Consider the following 12,696-nt stretch of genomic DNA (forward strand, 5'->3'; position numbering starts at 1 on the left):
CCAAGCCCAAGCCATGAAAAACAGACCCAGACCATTATTCCTCCTCCACCAAAATATACAGATGGCACTATGCATTCGGGCAGGTAGCGTTCTCCTGGCATCTGCCAAACTCAGATTTGTCCCTTGTACTGCCAGATGGTGAAGCGTGATTCACCAGTCCAGAGATCACGTTTCCACTGCTCCAGTCCAATGGCGGCGAGCTTTACACCACTCCAGCCGAGGGTTGGCATTGCGCATGCTGATCATAGGCCTGTGTGCGGCAGCTCGGCCTTGGAAACCCATTTCATGATGCTCCCGACGAACAGTTCTTGTGCTGATGTTGTTCCAGAGGCAGACCTTCCGGCGCCGACAGAGATGGCCGCCTCGCTTCGCGTTCCTAGGAAACTATGCCGTTTTTTTTTTTTTTAACGTGTTATTCCTTACATTGGTACCCCAGGTCATCTTAGGTTTTATTACATACAGTCGAGAAGAACTACTGAATATAAGAGCAGCGTCAACTCACCATCAGTACTACCAAGAATATGACTTTCGCGAAGCGGATCCTGTGTTCTGCCTTTCACCCAGGACAACGGAATCGATCCCAGCCGGCGACCCAAAACAACGACTTCGTAAAAGAGGGAAACGAAGCAGTCTTCTGGTCAGACTCCGGAGACGGGCACATCGCGCACCACTCCCTAGCATACTTCTCGCCAATGTCCAGTCTCTTGACAACAAGGTTGATGAAATCCGAGCAAGGGTAGCATTCCAGAGGGACATCAGAGACTGTAACGTTCTTTGCTTCACGGAAACATGGCTCACTCGAGAGACGCTATCGGAGTCGGTGCAGCCAGCTGGTTTCTCCACCATCGTGCCGACAGAAACAAACATCTTTCTGGTAAGAAGAGGGGCGGGGGCGTATGCTTTATGGTTAACGAGACGTGGTGTGGTCACAACAACATACAGGAACTCAAGTCCTTCTGTTCACCTGATTTAGAATTCCTCACAATCAAATGTCGACCGCATTATCTACCAAGGGAATTCTCTTCGATTATAATCACAGCCGTATATATTCCCCCCCAAGCAGACACATCGATGGCTCTGAACGAACTTTATTTGACTCTTTGCAAACTGGAAACCACATATCCTGAGGCTGCATTCATTGTAGCTGGGGATTTTAACAAGGCTAATCTGAAAACAAGACTCCCTAAATTGTATCAGCATATCGATTGCGCAACCAGGGCTGGTAAAACCTTGGATCATTGCTATTCTAACTTCCGCAACGCATATAAGGCCCTCCCCCGCCCTCCTTTTGGAAAAGCTGACCATGACTCCATTTTGTTGCTCCCTGCCTACAGACAGAAGCTAAAACAAGAAGCTCCCGCGCTGAGGTCTGTTCAACGCTGGTCCGACCAATCTGATTCCACGCTCCAAGACTGCTTCCATCACGTGGATTGGGAAATGTTTCGTATTGCGTCAAACAACAACACTGATGAATATGCTGATTCGGTGAGCGAGTTCATTAGAACGTGCGTTGAAGATATCGTTCCCATAGCAACGATTAAAATATTCCCAAACCAGAAACCGTGGATTGATGGCAGCATTCGCGTGAAACTGAAAGCGCGAACCACTGCTTTTAATCAGGGCAAGGTGACCAGAAACATGACCGAATACAAACAGTGCAGCTATTCCCTCCGCAAGGCTATCAAACAAGCTAAGCGTCAGTACAGAGACAAAGTAGAATCTCAATTCAACGGCTCAGACACAAGAGGCATGTGGCAGGGTCTACAGTCAATCACGGACTACAAGAAGAAAACCAGCCCAGTCACGGACCAGGATGTCTTGCTCCCAGGCAGACTAAATAAATTTTTTGCCCGCTTTGAGGACAATACAGTGCTACGGACACGGCCCTTAACCAAAACATGCGGACTCTCCTTCACTGCAGCCGAGGTGAGTAAAACATTTAAACGTGTTAACCCTCGCAAGGCTGCAGGCCCAGACGGCATCCCCAGCCGCGCCCTCAGAGCATGCACAGACCAGCTGGCTGGTGTGTTCACGGACATATTCAATCAATCCTTTTCCCAGTCTGCTGTTCCCACATGCTTCAAGAGGGCCACCATTGTTCCTGTTCCCAAGAAATGTAAGGTAACTGAGCTGAACGACTACCGCCCCGTAGCACTCACTTCCATCATCATGAAGTGCTTTGAGAGACTAGTCAAGGACCATATCACCTCCACCCTACCTGACACCCTAGACCCACTCCAATTTGCTTACCGCCCAAATAGGTCCACAGACGATGCAATCTCAACCACACTGCACACTGCCCTAACCCATCTGGACAAGAGGAATACCTGTGTGAGAATGCTGTTCATCGACTACAGCTCAGCATTTAACACCATATTACCCTCCAAACTCGTCATCAAGCTCGAGACCCTGGGTCTCGACCCCGCCCTCTGGAACTGGGTACTGGACTTCCTGACGGGCCGCCCCCAGGTGGTGAGTGTAGGTAACATCTCCACCCCGCTGATCCTCAACACTGGGGCCCCACAAGGGTGCGTTCTGAGCCCTCTCCTGTACTCCCTGTTCACCCACGACTGCGTCCAACTCAATCATCAAGTTTGCGGACGACACAACAGTGGTAGGCTTGATTACCAACAACGACGAGATGGCCTACAGGGAGGAGGCGAGGGCCCTCGGAGTGTGGTGTCAGGAAAATAACCTCACACTCAACGTCAACAAAACGAAGGAGATGATTGTGGACTTCAGGAAACAGCAGATTGAACACCCCCCTATACACATCGATGGGACAGTAGTGGAGAGGGTAGTAAGTTTTAAGTTCCTCGGCGTACACATCACAGACAAATTGGTCCACCCACACAGACAGCATCATGAAGAAGGCGCAGCAGCGCCTCTTCAACCTCAAGAGGCTGAAGAAATTTGGCTTGTCACCAAAAGCACTCACAAACTTCTACAGATGCACAATCGAGAGCATCCTGTCGGGCTGTATCACCGCCTGGTACGGCAACTGCTCCGCCCACAACCGTAAGGCTCTCCAGAGGGTAGTGAGGTCTGCACAACGCAAACTACCTGCCCTCCAGGACACCTACACCACCCGATGTCACAGGAAGGCCATAAAGATCATCAAGGACAACAACCACCCGAGCCACTGCCTGTTCACCCCGCTATCATCCAGAAGGCGAGGTCAGTACAGGTGCATCAAAGCTGGGACCGAGAGACTGAAAAACAGCTTCTATCTCAAGGCCATCAGACTGTTAAACAGCCACCACTAACATTGAGTGGCTGCTGCCAACACACTGACTCAACTCCAGCCACTTTAATAATGGCAATTGATGGGAATTGATGTAAAATATATCACTAGCCACTTTAAACAATGCTACTTAATATAATGTTTACATACCCTACATTATTCATCTCATATGTATACGTATATACTGTACTCTATATCATCTACTGCATCTTTATGTAATACATGTATCACTAGCCACTTTAAACTATGCCACTTTGTTTACATACTCATCTCATAGGTATATACTGTACTCGATACCATCTACTGCATCTTGCCTATGCCGCTCTGTACCATCACTCATTCATTTATCTTTATGTACATATTCTTTATCCCTTTACACTTGTGTGTATAAGGTAGTAGTTTTGGAATTGTTAGTTAGATTACTCGTTGGTTATTACTGCATTGTCGGAACTAGAAGCACAAGCATTTCGCTACACTTGCATTAACATCTGCTAACCATGTGTATGTGACAAATACATTTGATTTGAGTTTGGAACTCTGTAGTGAGTGCTGCCACCAAAGAGAGGCCATTTTTACACACTGTGCTTCTGCACTCTGGAGTCCAGTTCTGTGAGCTTGTGTGGCTGAGCCGTGCTCCTAGACGTTTCCACTTCACAATAACAACACTTACAGTTGACCGGGGCACATCTAGCAGGTCAGAAATTTGACAAAAGGACTTGTTGGAAAGGTGGTATGCCATGACTGTGACATGTTGAAAGTCACTGAGCTCTTCAGGAAGGCCATTCTACTGCCAGTGTTTGTCTGGAGATTACATGGCTGTGTGCTTGATTTTATACACCTGTTAGCAACGGTTGTGGCTGAAATTGCCGAATCCACTAATTTGAATGAGTGTCCACATTCTTTTGTATATAGATAGTGTGGTTTGTTCCATCTTGCTGCTTCGGGGATTCTAAATCAGCAATCTGCCTTTCTGCCCTTAAAGGTCGTTAACCCCCAACAGCAACTGTTCCCACACCTTGAAGATGTGTATTTTGTTTTAAGGCAGCCACGTGGCCATGTGGAAGACACATTTCAGTTTAATGCATTCACTTGTGCAACTGATTAGCTTTTCTGCTGCAAAATGGAGGGTAGAAGGGAAGAGATGGACCAGAAAATTCTCTTGCTTTTGGACAACTCAACTATAGTCGGAAGTTAATGAAGAACGTAAAAGCCTTACATGCAGTGATTATTCTGTAAATGCAACCTTTTTTATACACGTGGGAAGGTCCTCAGAATATACATAGGAATGTGGACACCAAGCATGAGCAGTAGCTGTCTTGCCAGGTACATGTTGAAAGAGCTGTGTATTTTGAAAACTGATTGTTTAAAGGAATTCATAATTAATTGAATACTTTGTGCACACAACAGTGTCAAATGTGATTGGGCAGCCCAGATGACCAAGTAGTTGAACAAGCAAACCAGGTTGCGGGGGAGTACATGAAGGTGACCGCGATCCAGAGGGCTCAGTCTACCAGACAGAATGGGGTCGAGATAGTCCGAGAGTATCCGTGTCTGCTGGATACTCCAGGCATGGTGGTTAAATTTTTTTACCTAAACATTAGACTTGAATTTGTTGCGCATGGAGAGCTATGACCACACGGGTCTGGAAAGGAAGCTTTTTGTTAACCCCTGTAAGTCTAAGCCATTGGAGGGGGATATGGTGGGAACATGTAGATCTGAGGAAGTGTGATGTCATACGGTGATCGCTACATAAATAGTCATATTAAACATTCATGAAAATACAAGTGTCTCACATGGGTTGAAAGCCTAGAATCTTGCTAATCCAACTGCGTTGTCAGATTTTTAAAAAAGGATTTACTGCGAAAGAATACGATGCGATTATCTGAGAACAAAGCCCCATTAATAAAAACTATTTTAACCAGAACAGGCATAACATGACAAATTGCAATAAAATAAATTGTTTACCTTTGACGATCTTCCTCTCTTTGCAATCCCAAAGCTCATTGTTACACAATGAATGGTCTTTTGTTTGATCAAATACATTTTTATAGCCTAACACGAAACATTTTGTGAACAGCTTGTGTCGTGAATTCCATCTCATTCCATTTTCGACGACACATTCAATGTAAATACACACACTAAACGTGACTTTTCCAGTCATGTTTGGTTTCATTGTAATCAATTTGTTTGTTTGTAACACAACCATACCTGATGGGTCATTTCGCGGGATGTATTGACTGAAAGAAACCGATTTGAAGACAACAAGTAATGACATCATTGTGCACCAATGATATAACCGCTGTTTCGTTGATTGACTGTATTTTTTTTGACTGTAACCCAATGACCACTGATCGTCTTGAAATCTAGCTGGGTAGATAGCCAATGAGCTGAGGTAAACAACAATATGTAATGTTTATGTTTGGGAAGACCAACCCATGTAGTAAACTCCGGCGTAAAGAGGATCATTCACCATTGAAGATTCATAGCGGAAGGAGCCACGCATGTTTCGCACAGCATTGTTTTGGTAAAGCGCATCTTCAGCTGTTTATACACTGCTCAAAAAATAAAGGGAACACTTAAACAACACAATGTAACTCCAAGTCAATCACACTTCTGTGAAATCAAACTGTCCACTTAGGAAGCAACACTGATTGACAATAAATGTCACATGCTGTTGTGCAAATGGAATAGACAGGTGGAAATTATAGGCAATTAGCAAGACACCCCCAATAAAGGAGTGGTTCTGCAGGTGGGGACCACAGACCACTTCTCAGTTCCTATGCTTCCTGGCTGATGTTTGGTCACTTTTGAATGCTGGCGGTGCTTTCACTCTAGTGGTAGCATGAGACGGAGTCTACAACCCACACAAGTGGCTCAGGTAGTGCAGCTCATCCAGGATGGCACATCAATGCGAGCTGTGTCTGTCAGCCTAGTGTCCAGAGCATGGAGGCGCTACCAGGAGACAGGCCAGTACACCAGGAGACGTGGAGGAGGCCGTAGGAGGGCAACAACCCAGCAGCAGGACCGCTACCTCCGCCTTTGTGGAAGGAGGAGCACTGCCAGAGCCCTGCAAAATGACCTCCAGCAGGCCACAAATGTGCATGTGTCTGCTCAAACGGTCAGAAACCGACTCCATGAGGGTGGTAATGAGGGCCCGACATCCACAGGTGGGGGTTGTGCTTACATCCCAACACCGTGCAGGACGTTTGGCATTTGCCAGAGAACACCAAGATTGGCAAATTCGCCTCTGGTGCCCTGTGCTCTTCACAGATGAAAGCAGGTTCTCACTGAGCATGTAACAGAGGTGAAAGAGTCTCGAGATGCCATGGAGAACGTTCTGCTGCCTGCAACATCCTCCAGCATGACCGGTTTGGCGGTGGGTCGGTCATGGTGTGGGGTGGCATTTCTTTGGGGGGCCGCACAGCCCTCCAAGTGTTCGCCAGAGGTAGCCTGACTGCCATTAGGTACCGAGATGAGATCCTCAGACCCCTTGTGAGACCATATGCTGGTGCATTTGGCACTGGGTTCCTCCTAATGCAAGACAATGCTAGACCTCATGTGGCTGGAGTGTGTCAGCAGTTCCTGCAAGAGGAAGGCATTTATGCTATGGACTGGCCCGCCCGTTCCCCAGACCTGAATCCAATTGAGCACATCTGGGACATCATGTCTCGCTCCATCCTTTAGATCCTTTAGATGCTTTAGTCCAGGTCTGGGAGGAGAACCCTCGGGAGACCATCCGCCACCTGATCAGGAGCATGCCCAGGCGTTGTAGGGAGGTCATACAGGCACGTGGAGGCCACACACACTACTGAGCCTCATTTTGACTTGTTTTAAGGACATGACATCAAAGTTGGATCCGCCTGTAGTGTGGTTTTCCACTTTAATTTTGAGTTTGACTCCAAATCCAGACCTCCATGGGTTGATAAAATTGATTTCCATTGATAATTTTTGTGTGATTTTGATGTCAGCACATTCAACTATGTAATGAAAAAAGTATTCAATAAGAGTATTTCATTCATTCAGATCTAGGATGTGTTATTTTAGTGTTCCCTTTATTTTTTTGAGCAGTGTATATCAATCAGTATGGGGACTAAGTCAGGGAAAGCTAAATCTAAGTGTAGATATACAGATGTACACGCAATTTTAGAAGAAATTGAACGGGAAAGTGAGAGAGATTGTTGAAGGACGATTCATATAGCGATTCCCAAATGGAGGAATATTTTTTGAACGGAGAGGACATCGTTTTGGACTTGTAAATTCTCATGCTAATGCCGTTGTTTGAAATTAATAATATAAAATATTATTTGTGAAATGAAATAGCCTATTTGAGGCTGTTGAGGGGAGGGCAGGCCCACAACAATGGCCAAAGTGAAATGGAGACAGTAGATACAGCTGGTCTGTTGTAATATAATAAAGACAGTAGATCTAGCTGAAATGTCATAATATAAAATAGACAGTAGATCTAGCTGTTCTGTCATAATATAAATGAGACGGTAGATCTAGCAGGTCTATAATAATATATTCAACCTTATGTTCCCTGTACTCTATATATATGTTTATTATACCTGTTGATACAGGGCTCATATGTGAAACTATTCTAACTGAACATTTTCTTTCACAGTGACACTGACTCCGAATGGGAGCCCCCAGTGCCAAGGTGTCCATCCCCCACTGAAGCTGGTTCATCCAGCTCCTGCCACAAGTGGTGTTCATCTGCCCAAATGTATTTCTGCAGGAATGGATGTGCCCCAGGGCCAAAAGGGCACAGCATGGAGGCGTCGCTGTGTTCTTTGCAAAATGAAGTCCCCCATCACCTGCACCACATGCTTGGTGATGCTCTGCTTTACAGCAGAAAGAGATTGCTATGGCACGTGGCATCAGCAGCACAATATTGTGTAGAGGACTGAGGGTCGTTTTGCTCTTGACAAATAGACATCCATTTGTAGCAAGTTGGGGAGAGGGGCTAATAGCTGAACAATAGACGATTCAACCTTTACTAAAGAATAGTCTAATAGCCGAGCTAGGTGTGAACCCCCTGTCCTATCAGAGACCAGAATTGCCCTAATGACCAAGGGGGATATAGAGCACTGATTATGCTTTTGAGACACACAGTAGTGCATTGGGACCAACTGACAATGAATGGGAAATATAAACCAAATAATAAACTGATAATTGTGCACCACTTCAAATGAAACAAGCAGGGACCATGTTTCAAACCCTCAACCTTCTTGCCCCAAGTACAGCGCACTATCGACAGTGTACCAAAAGCATGCTCAAGCCGCAGAGTTGATAGAGCGCATCCTCGCGGTAGCTTACTACAAAATGTAATAAAGTAGACTTTTCAAATAAGTTACCTTACACGTGATGTTGGCTGACAATTTGTTAGCTACAGTTGAAGTTTACGTACACCTTAGCCAAATAGACTTAAACTGTTTTTCACAATTCCTGACACTTAATACTAGTACAAAATTCCCTGTCTTAGGTCAGTTAGGATCACCACTTTATTTGAAGGATGTGAAATGTCAGAATAATAGTGATTTATTTCAGCTTTTATTTCTTTCATCACATTCCCAGTGGGTCAGGACGTTTACATACACTCAATTAGTATTTGGTAGCATTGCCTTTAAATTGATTAACTTGGGTCAAATGTTTCGGGTTTCACAAGCTTCCCACAATAAGTTGGGTGAATTTTGGCCAATTCCTCCTGACAGCTGGTGTAACTGAGTCAGGATGTAGGCCTCCTTGCTCGCACACGCTTTTTCAGTTCTGCCCATAAATGTTCTATAGGATTGATGTCAGGGCTTTGTGATGGCCAACCATACCTTGACTTTGTTGTCCTTTAGCCATTTTGCCACAACGTTGGAAGTATGCTTGGGGTCGTTGTCCATTTGGAAAACCCATTTGCGACCAAGCTTTAACTTCCTGACTGATGTCTTGATGTTGCTTCAATATATTCACATAATCTTCCTCCATAATGATGCCATCTATTTTGTGAAGTGCACTGTTCCCCCCCTGTAGCAAAGCACCCCCACAACATGATGCTGCCACCCCAGTGCTTCACTGTTGGGATGGTGTTCTTCGGCTTGCAAGATTTCCCCCTTTTCCTCCAAACATAACGATGGTCATTATGGCCAAACAATTCTATCTTTTTTTCATCAGACCAGAGGACTTTCTTTGTCCCCATGTGCAGTTGCAAACCATAGTCTGGCTTTTTTTATGGTGGTTTTGGAGCAGTGGCTTCTTCCTTGCTGATTGGCCTTTCAAGTTATGTCGATATAGGACTCATTTTACTGTGGATATAGATACTTTGTACCTGTTTCCTCCATCTTCACAAGGTCCCTTGCTGCTGTTCTGGGATTGATTTGCACTTTCCGCACCAAAGTACGCAGAACGTGTCTCCTTCTCCTCCTCCTGAGCGGTATGACGGCTGCTTGGTCCCATGGTGTTTATACTTGCGTACTATTGTTTGGACAGATGAACGTGGTACCTTCAGGCGTTTGGAAATTGCTCCCAAGGATGAACCAGACTTGGAGGTCGACAATTTCTTTTCTGAGGTCTTGGCTGATTTCTTTTGATTTTTCCCATGATGTCAAGCAAAGAGGCACTGTATTTGAAGGTAGGCCTTAAAATACATCCACAGGTACACCTTTTAAATTGACTCAATTTATGTCAATTAGCCTATCAGAAGCTTCTAAAGCCATGACATTATTTTCTAGAATTTTCCAAGCTTTTTAAAGGCACAGTCATTTAACTTCTTCGAGATAGGAGGCGCTCTTTTAATTTTTGGATAAAAAACGTTCCCGTTTTAAACAAGATATTTTGTCATGAAAAGATGCTCGACTATGCATGTAATTGACAGCTTTGGAAAGAAAAAACTCTGAAACTCCAAAACTGCAAAGATATTATCTGTGAGTGCCCCAGAACTAATGCTACAGGCGAAACCAAGATGAAATTTCATACAGGAAATGATGCAGATTTTGAATGCCCTGTGTTCCAATGTCTCCTTATATGGCTGTGAATGCGCCAGGAATGAGCCTGCACTTTCTGTCGTTTCCCCAAGGTGTCTGCAGCATTGTGACTTATTTGTAGGCATATCATTGGAAGATTGACCATAAGAGACTACATTTACCAGGTGTCCGCCCGGTGTCCTCCGTCGAAATTATTGCGTAATCTCCAGCTCCATGCGCCTTCCATTTTCTTCAGAGGAGAAACCAAACTGCCACGAATGATTTATCATCGAATAGATATGTGAAAAAGACCTTGAGGATTGATTCTAAACAACGTTTGCCATGTTTCTGTCGATATTATGGAGTTCATTTGGAAAAATGTTTGCGTTGTAATGACTTAATTTTCGGGTTTTTTCTTACCCAAACGTGATGAACAAAACGAAGCGATTTCTCCTACACAAATAATCTTTTTGGAAAAACTGAACATTTGCTATCTAACTGAGAGTCTCCTCATTGAAAACATCTGAAGTTCTTCAAAGGTAAATTATTTTACTTGAATGCTTTTCTTGTTTTTGTGAAAATGTTGCCTGCTGAATGCTAGGCTTAATGCTATGCTAGCTATCAATACTATCAAATGCTTGTGTAGCTATGGTTGAAAAGCATATTTTGAAAATCTGAGATGACAGTGTTGTTAACAAAAGGCTAAGCTTGTGAGTGAATATATTTCTTTCATTTCATTTGCGATGTTCATGAATAGTTAACGTTGCGTTATGGTAATGAGCTTGAGGCTATGATTACGCTTCCGGATACGGGATTGCTCGACGCAAGAAGTTAACACCCCGGCAGTCCTACAATCTAAGTTAGATGCCCTCAATCTCACACAAATCATCAAGGAACCCACCAGGTACAACCCTAAATCTGTAAACAAGGGCACCCTCATAGACGTCATCCTGACCAACTGGCCCTCCAAATACACCTCCGCTGTCTTCAACCAGGATCTCAGCGATCACTGCCTCATTGCATGTGTCCGCTACGGATCCGCAGTCAAACGACCACCCCTCATCACTGTCAAACGCTCCCTAAAACATTTCTGCGAGCAGGCCTTTCTAATCGACCTGGCCCGGGTATCCTGGAAGGATATTGACCTCATCCCGTCAGTTGAGGATGCCTGGTCATTCTTTAAAAGTAACTTACTCACCATTTTAGATAAGCATGCTCTGTTAAAAAAAATGCAGAACTAAGAACAGATATAGCCCTTGGTTCACTCCAGACCTGACTGCGCTCGACCAGCACAAAAACATCCTGTAGCGGACTGCAATAGCATCGAATTGTCCCCGCGATATGCAACTGTTCGGGGAAGTCAGGAACCAATACACGCAGTCCGTCAGGAAAGCCAAGGCCAGCTTCTTCAGGCAGAAATTTGCATCCTGTAGCTCTAACTCCAAAAAGTTCTGGGACACTGTAAAGTCCATGGAGAACAAGAGCACCTCCTCCCAGCTGTCCACTGCACTGAGGCTAGGTAACACGGTCACCACCGATAAATCCATGATTATCGAAAACTTCAACAAGCATTTCTCAACGGCTGGCCATGCCTTCCTCCTGGCTACTCCAACCTCGGCCAACAGCTACGCCCCCCCCCCCCCACAGCTACTCGCCCAAGCCTCTCCAGGTTCTCCTTTACCCAAATCCAGATAGCAGATGTTCTGAAAGAGCTGCAAAACCTGGACCCGTACAAATCAGCTGGGCTTGACAATCTGGACCCTCTATTTCTGAAACTATCCGCCACCATTGTCGCAACCCCTATTACCAGCCTGTTCAACCTCTCTTTTATATTGTCTGAGATCCCCAAGGATTGGAAAGCTGCCGCAGTCATCCCCCTCTTCAAAGGGGGAGACACCCTGGACTCAAACTGTTACAGACCTATATCCATCCTGCCCTGCCTATCTAAGGTCTTCGAAAGCCAAGTCAACAAACAGGTCACTGACCATCTCGAATCCCACCGTACCTTCTCCGCTGTGCAATCTGGTGTCCGAGCCGGTCACGGGTGCACCTCAGCCACGCTCAAGGTACTAAACGATATCATAACCGCCATCGATAAAAGACAGTACTGTGCAGCTGTCTTCATCGACCTGGCCAAGGCTTTCGACTCTGTCAATCACCATATTCTTATCGGCAGACTCAGTAGCCTCGGTTTTTCTAATGACTGCCTTGCCTGGTTCACCAACTACTTTGCAGACAGAGTTCAGTGTGTCAAATTCAGGAGGGCATGTTGTCCGGTCCTATGGGGGTGCCACAGGGTTCAATTCTCGGGCTGACTCTTTTCGCTGTATATATCAATGATGTTGCTCTTACTGCGGGCGATTCCCTGATCCACCTCTACGCAGACGACACCATTCTGTATACTTCCAGCCCTTCCTTGGACACTGTGCTATCTAACCTCCAAACGAGCTTCAATGCCATACAACACTCCTTCCGTGGCCTCCAACTGCTCTTAAACGCTAGTAA

Source organism: Oncorhynchus nerka, linkage group LG8 (assembly GCF_034236695.1).
Source record: "Oncorhynchus nerka isolate Pitt River linkage group LG8, Oner_Uvic_2.0, whole genome shotgun sequence".
Lineage (NCBI taxonomy): Eukaryota > Metazoa > Chordata > Actinopteri > Salmoniformes > Salmonidae > Oncorhynchus > Oncorhynchus nerka.